Raw genomic sequence first — 8,537 nt, 5'->3', positions numbered from 1 at the left:
CGAAACTTTAAAACTGGAGATAAAAATTTTCTAGTTCAAAATGTGAATGCACACACTTTTCAGTTTACCATCTTCAACTACTCCCTGGATCGCTGGGGGACCACACAAGATATGTCGACCGTCTTTCTCCACTCGTCTCTGTATTTTTCCATGGCTAAAATTTCTTTCAAAGCCCGTCCCTTCATTGTCGGCCCATCGCTTTCTTTGTCTTACTCTTCTTCTTATCTCTGGTGCTGTTCCCTGTAGGAAGGTGTTTTGTGAGTTCGGCGACCTTGCACTTTTTTGACAGTGGTCAGCAGATCATCGCATGGCCACATTGCCATTGGGATCATGTTTCGGGTTTTCAGTTCCACAATGACGAATTTTAAATGCATCAATACTGTCTCATGTGATGTTGCTAGTTCAGGCTGTCTTGAAGTCAACCAATTACTCTGCAATCGTTTGGGTGTAATTGTTCGGGTGTATTACGTGTAGTTGACCAACAACACAAACAAGAACTGGCACATCGATTGTAACAGGTGAAGAGATGTAGTCAACGATGATGAACAAGTTAATATATATTTATTATGATAAAAGGCCACAGTAGAAGTCTCTGTCACTAAACACGTCGTTACCCTGGAGTGTTCTAACGCTAACTGATTTTCCGGTCTCTAACCCAACATATCCCAAACGTCACTAGTCCCGTTCAATATGCGTCTACTATGGTGCGTCGCTAAATAACTAAAATAACTAACCTATATAAATAAGGTGTCTAACAGATTCCTCCCCCCTTTGAAAAAAAAAAATATGTCAATATTTTTCCACTACTGTCAAGTCTTACAAGGGCATTTTCAATTTAAGGGGAAGACCACAAACATAAAATCTTGACATCTTCTTCTTGACATCTTCATCTTGACTTGACAGTTCCTCATATACATGTCAATGTTCATAACAGTTCATAACATTCCAAAATCATCTTCATTGTTACACAGTTCATCATGGAGGAAAATGTGGCATCTTATGGGCATGTCCTACACATCTCAAATGTTCTTCACTGGCAGTAATCTGATAAAATACAATATTTCAAAAAAACAATTATAAACTTTATTTACACATTCAATACATTTTTTCTTACCACCCTTTTATACGCTTTTGTCCATTTTTCTTTTATACTCACCCTTTTCCATAGAACTAACTTTCGTCAATGATATATGAAATGATTCACACAAAAAAAATATCCATACTTACTTTTAAATGCTTAACATCAACTTTACTTATCTCCCTTTTTCATAACATATAAATGGTGTCAATATATTAATATATATTACATACTCAATATAATCATAGTTTATTTACAAAAGTATTTCATTTCAATGTCATTCTAGACAATAGAACAGCTACAATATTCACAGATCCACTAATAGCTTTCACTTCAAATTTATATTCCTGTAGTGTTAAGAACCATCTATAAACACGACTGTTTTTCATGCTCTTTTGCTGTATATATTGAATAGGTTTATGATCAGTTAATAATATGAATTTCCTTCCTATTAAATAGCTCTCTAGCTTAGTAATTACCCATATTACAGCTAAGGCTTCTCTTTCAATGACACTATATTTTTTTTCTGCCTCTGATAATTTTCTGCTTACATATAATATAGGATGTAAGTTATCATAGTTCTGCATTAAACAACCACCAATAGCATTACCAGATGCATCAGTTGTGACATAAAATATTTTGTCTTTATCAGGTAGTCTTAATATTAGTTCATGACTAAAAACATCTTTAATTCTGTCAATAGCTTTCACACATTCCTCATTACAAACTACTTTTTGAGGTTTTCCTTTTTTAAGTAAGTCATTTAGTGGATTCACTATTTCTGCTAAGTTTTTTATAAACTTTCTGTAATAATTTACTATTCCCAATATACTTTTAATTTGTCTTTTTGTTGTAGGTATTTCAATATTAAGTACTTTCTTTATGTTATCTTCAATAGGGCTAATCATGTTGTTATTTATTTTATGTCCTAAGAAAATTATTTCCTCCAATCCTATTTCTACTTTTTCTGCTTGAATTGTAAGTCCACTTTCTTTTATTATTTTGAATACTTCTTTTACATCTACCAAATGTTCCTCCCAACTATTATTAAAAATACATATGTCATCTAAATAGCAAATAACATTTTCTTTGTTTCCAATTATCATGTTCATCATTCTATTAAATGTGGCAGGTGCATTTACTAATCCAAAACTCATATAATTCCATTGAAAAATACCATATGGTGTTACAAATGCTGTGTAAGGTTTTGCATTTTCTGTTAAAGGTATTTGCCAATAACCTTTAGTTAAATCTAATTTAGTAAAAAATTTTGCTCCATTTAATTTATGTAAAATATCCTCTATATTTGGCATTGGATATGGGTCAAATTCTGTGATGTTGTTAAGTTTCCTATAATCAATACATAACCTTATATCTCCATTCTTCTTTTTGGCTATCACAATTGGTGAAGCATAAGGAGATGTTGATGGCTCAATTATACCTGACTCTAGTAAATTGTCTATTTCTTTCTTTACTTTGTCTTGTAAATGTAGCGGTATTCTATATGGCTTAAGCTTGATAGGTTTTGTGTCTGTTACTTTAATGTCATGTTTAATAATATTTGTTTTTCCTGGTATACTGGAAAAAATTTCTTTGTATTCCTGTATTATTTTAGTTATATCTTTTGACTTTTCCTTAGTTAAATTATTAAGATTAATTTTTTGCCAAGTTTGATTCTCTTTTGTTTCTATTACAGGTATTTCCTTAATATCATTTTCATTGTGATTTTCATTTGTTATTATCATCAAGCATTCTTCTCTTTCTGAAAATTTATTTTCTATTTCCTCCTGAATGTTTTGTATTAACTCATCTTCTCTATCATGATACAGTTTCAAATTATTTATGTGGTATGTTTTAATTTTCCCATTTATTTCAATTTGATAATTCACATCATTAATTTGTTTTATCACCTTAAATGGACCTTTCCATTGTTTACCAATTTTATTTTTCAGGTCATTTATCAATATTAATACATTGTTTCCTACTTCTAGTGTTTTCAATTGTCTTTTCTTATTTATATTCTCATGAGCACTTTGTTTGTACTTCTTGTTGTTGTTATATGCTTGAGTCCATATTTCTTTCAATTCTGTTGTGATTGTTGTTTCACTGTCATTATTTAATTTATTCTCATTGCCTATTAGATTTTCTTTAAAAACATCTAATTCATCTCTGGGTTTTCTTCCATGTATTATTTCATATGGTGAAAATTGTGTTGCTTCATGGATGTTGTTTCTATGAGCAAATAGTACATAGTTAATGTAATGATCCCACTTGTTCTGATTATTCTGAATTATCTTTGTTAGTGATCTTTTTAATGATCCACCATATCGTTCACATAAACCGTTACTCGCCGGGTGGTAAACCGAAGAGTATATGTGTTGTATATTGTATTGTTTAGTCCATTTCTTAAATTGTTCTGACTTAAACTGAGATCCCTGATCACTCAATATAATTTTAGGTATACCATGTCTTGTAATTACTTTTTGAGTTATGGCATTAATGATATTTTCTGCACTTGTATTTGATAATGGGATTGCCTCTGGGTATCTACTAAACATGTCTATTACTGTTAGAATGTATTTGTTATTATTTTCAGTTTGAATTAAAGGACCTATTAAATCAATAGATACTTTCTGAAATGGTGCTGTAGGTTCATCCATTTCTTGAATAGGTGCTTTATTCACTAGGCTTTTGTTAGATCTCTTTTGACATATGTCACATGATTTTATGTATTTGTTGATTGTTGCTTTCATTTTGGGCCAAAATACTTGTTTTGACAAATTCCTATAACATTTCTTTACTCCCCTATGTGCTGCTAAATTATTATCATGTGTCATGATTAAAACATCTTTCCAATATTTCTGTGGTAAGACAAGTTGTTTTATTTTCTTGTTATCATTACTTGTTTGTCTAAATAATATTTTATTCTCTATACAAAATTTCTCCATTGGATTATTATTGTTTTTATCTAATATTCTTGAATAAATTTTCCCAATAATATTGTCATTCATTTGTTCTAATGCAAATGTGGGTGTTGTTTCTTTTTCACTTTGAGATATTTGTGTTTCAAGACTATTTTGTGTTTCATTTTCTATCTCTCTTTCCTTAACATCTGTATTTTCTATTTGTATTACATTACTGGTTTCTTTTTCTTCATCCTTACTTATTACATTTATTGTATTTTCATGTTTCTCATCTTGTTTATTCATTGATCTTGTTATTACCATACTTGTTATATTTTGTGTTTCTATGTTTTCATGATTTTGTCTTATGTTTTTGTATTTGTTTTGCCAGTCTTCTAATTCTTTTCTTGAACATTCTTTAACTCCTTTTATGTTTCCTACTAACATATCATATCTCATTTCTGGTATTGCAATGCCATCACAATAACCAGTGAAAAATGGAGTTTCAATGTACACCCTTATAGCTTTAAATTCCCTTACAGTGCCATCTGCTAATTCTACTTTCTTAGTAAACCCTTTATACCAATGAGGTTTGACAAATTTAGTTTTTACTGCCAAAGTGTTACAACCTGAATCCCTGATTAATTCCACCGGAATTCTATCTACAAACCCTGGGTACACTGCAAAATTGTTCCTATTTCCTTCCATGAAATATATCCTATCTGTACCTTTATTTTTGTATTCCCTACTGTAACTCCTATTTCTATAATTTCCCTTGTCATTCCTATCTCTACTCCTATATCTATTGTTATTTTGTTCATTGTATCTATTTCTACTTCCAGATCTACTATTCCCTCTTCTACAGTTAGCTGCTATATGACCTTTTCCTTGACATTTAAAACAGGTTATTTCACTATATTTTCTATTTCCACTATTTGATCTGTTTCTATTTCTACTTCTATCAACATTTTCTTTGGTGTATCCTATTAAATCTACTTTGCTCTTATCTCTATCAGAAAATGGTTTATTTGGATATGCATTTTTGTATACTCTCATTATCTCTGTTATTTCATCTATAGTTTTTGGGTTTCTTTCTCTAATAAAAGATTGTAATTGAGGATCACATTTATTTACAAAGTTGTCCACTAGAATAAAATTTTTTAATCCCTCATAAGAGTTATTCACTTTTTCTAATTTTACCCACTTATTGAAAAAATCCTTTTCCATATTAATAGTAGTTTGGGGTTCTATTTCTAATGATGGTATATTGTCAAAATATTTCTTTCTAAAAGTTGTAGCATTATGACCATAGGCATTCAATAACTCTCTTTTTAAAACCTGATAGCTATCATCAATATGATGGTCATGATTTTGGCATATTGTTAGAGCTTGACCATGAACAAAGTCTATCAGTATTTCAGACCATTCCTCTTCAGGCATATTAAATGTAGACATTTTTGCCTCATATCTTTTCAAAAAATCACCAATGTCATCCTTCTGTTCATCAAAACTTTGTATCTTTCTCTTTAGCCATGTTTGTGAATTGGGGTTGTCTCTTTGAGTGGTATAATTATTTGAATTATTTGTGTTATTTCCTTGTTCAGTTTGGGCTCTGGCTTGTGCTGCATCCAATCTCATCTTCTCCATTTTAGCTTCATGTTCTCGGTCCTCTTTTTGCTTCTCATATTCTTCCTTTCTGATCCTATCTTGTCTCTCTATCTCTTGTCTTTGACGTTCCGTTTCTTCCTTCACAACTTGCTGTACATAAGCTGCTAAGTCCTTTCCTTTTAACTCCATGGCCTTTCCATCCTGCATAGCTGTTTCCTTAACCTCCTTAAGGTCCACATATGATGATGTAGCCATTGTGTTTTATATTTTATATATATTTTTACTTAGCCTATATTAGTTATGGCTATACTTTAAAAGTTTTTACACACTTTTATACCAGTTTTAAGTGTTATGTCTCTATCTATAGATTTAGTAAATGTGTAAATCTAGTCTGAGTTATTATGGTTATATTCAAATCTGTATATTAGGTCCAGTATTACACACAAATTTAAATCTAGTATATTATAGTATGTATAATATTACCATTTAGATCTATAGTTATCAAGAGCACTATGACTTTTAGATCTAGTATGACCAACTATGATCAATTTTAAAATCTGGTATGACTAAAATGTCTAGAGTAAATTCAAAGACTGTCTAGAGTCTAGATCTAGAGTAGATTATGGTTCTATTTAACCATACGAAACAAATATGTGTATACAGTGTCAAATATATCTTCAACAAGATATATATATCTAGAATGTACTACCTTCATTCATCTTCAACTTAATAATATTTCAAAGTAGAGTCTAGATAATTAAATTGTACCAAAGAGATGTACAATAATTTGCAGATCTAAATTTAGCCAGACGATAGTGTTTGACTACATAGCCAGTTTCGGCATTATTCTCATGGCAAAATCATATTTGATTTTAACCGCTCAAACTAAAATTATTTTAGTCTGATTCACAATGAAAGAATCCTACCCGCACTTTCTATCATTAAGTGAAAAAAAAATACAGATCTAATTAAATTAATAAAAATAAATAATTTAAAATAATATAAACAAATGAAATAATTAAAATGAGACTATCGCTATGGGTTGGGATATGACAATATGGCACACAATGATGACGTCACGAAGTAACCAGGCAACAACGGATATGACGTTTACACAAACAAAACAAATTACAACTCTAAACGTATAATATAGCTTTTCATCTAAATTACGTCTTCTACCCCGACGGGTTTTAAGGCGCACCACCTGATTTTACTCAGGCTAACGTACCAAATTTAGACAAAATCTATTTCTAAGGGCAATCTAAACATACACTAATAAGAAAAATGGCACTTAGCTTTTGATAAGAAAGATCCCTTTGTTCGGACTCCCGAATATGCTAGATCACAACAAATTCCACTGCCTCTCTTCCAGTTCTGACTCTGTTCTCCGGTGCTACCAGTATCCCACGTAATGCCACAGATGTCCTGATATGCCACAGCAAAATGTTCCAGTTCCTTCGACGACTGTTGATGACCGTATGTGTAGTTCCGACGACCTTGTGTACACAGTTACTGACGAATAGGTTAACGGTTCTTCTGGCGATGACTTGACTTGTGTAGACGACTACTGACAAATAACAGTCTCTTGACGACAACTTGATCTGGACGACTGACGAATAACGAATTTCTTGACGATGACTTGATCTGGGCTGACGAATAACGGCTTTCTTGACGATGACTTGATCTGGGCTGACGAATAACGGTTCTCTAAAATAGTTCACTGCCTCTGCTGCTACTCTGGTAGTACGACGAAGTTTGCTGTTGTACGTTGCTTCACTAGACCAACTGTCCAATGTAGACTAGGTGAAACCAAGGTCACCTCCGACGACGTTCCGTTAGACGATTAACGGTTTTCAACGAAATTAAGTGGATGTAGCTATTTCCACAACAATATCAGCACGTCTAGATATGGTCTAGACCGACGAATACTAGATAGATCAATGTTCAGTACTGATAAAGATTACTTCACTAACCTTCCAAAGGTTAAACACAGTGACCGTTATAAACGTGGCAAGCAACCGGTTCAATGAGCAAACTGCTCCACAAGAATCTCTCCAAGGGTAAGACGACAGAGCGATTTCGATTTAGTTAGCTACCAAACTTGTAGTACTCACAATACTTCTGACAGCGGGCAAACTGTCCTTCTCGAAACTGACGAGGTAAAACTTGATACTCGACGTGGCTCCTACGACGAAGAAAAAATATGTCCAACAGGTTCACTAACGATCTCTCACCCGTTATGAACGAACGGTTTCTCTGGTTGTAGGTCGATTCAGCATATGAAGATCAGGCTTTGATAATATACTGGTTAAGCAGACCAGACGTTGCGATGATTACTGTCCTGACGAAGGTCACCCTGAGTTAACGGCTCGTTGAACGTGCGATCAAACAGGCGATGACTGTATGTAGATCTAGAACAAAGTCACTCTGCGATACTGCTGTGTTCAGCCGTACTCCGATGAAATCTTATATCTTCGAGTGCACGACCCTCACCTGAGTAAACGTTCTGCTTCGAGGTCCGGTACGATGTTCGGACTTCGGGCGTCGGGGGTCGCCACTGTGATGTTGCTAGTTCAGGCTGTCTTGAAGTCAACCAATTACTCTGCAATCGTTTGGGTGTAATTGTTCGGGTGTATTACGTGTAGTTGACCAACAACACAAACAAGAACTGGCACATCGATTGTAACAGGTGAAGAGATGTAGTCAACGATGATGAACAAGTTAATATATATTTATTATGATAAAAGGCCACAGTAGAAGTCTCTGTCACTAAACACGTCGTTACCCTGGAGTGTTCTAACGCTAACTGATTTTCCGGTCTCTAACCCAACATATCCCAAACGTCACTAGTCCCGTTCAATATGCGTCTACTATGGTGCGTCGCTAAATAACTAAAATAACTAACCTATATAAATAAGGTGTCTAACACTCATCAATACTGTCTCATC

The 8,537-nt window shown here is 33.2% G+C and overlaps 1 long non-coding RNA gene across 1 annotated transcript; it reads right to left on the bottom strand.

Moving 5' to 3' along the window:
- Positions 1-544: 544 nt before the first annotated feature.
- On the bottom strand, positions 545-8,520 carry LOC129927775 (uncharacterized). Its single transcript, XR_008779449.1, has 2 exons — positions 6,299-8,520; positions 545-1,044 (listed from the first exon to the last, which is right to left on the bottom strand). It is a non-coding gene; the product is annotated as an uncharacterized LOC129927775 (long non-coding RNA).
- Between the last annotated feature and the right edge of the window lie 17 nt (positions 8,521-8,537).

Source organism: Biomphalaria glabrata, chromosome 8, assembly GCF_947242115.1.
Source record: "Biomphalaria glabrata chromosome 8, xgBioGlab47.1, whole genome shotgun sequence".
Lineage (NCBI taxonomy): Eukaryota > Metazoa > Mollusca > Gastropoda > Planorbidae > Biomphalaria > Biomphalaria glabrata.
This window is presented reverse-complemented; position numbering and strand designations above follow the sequence as displayed.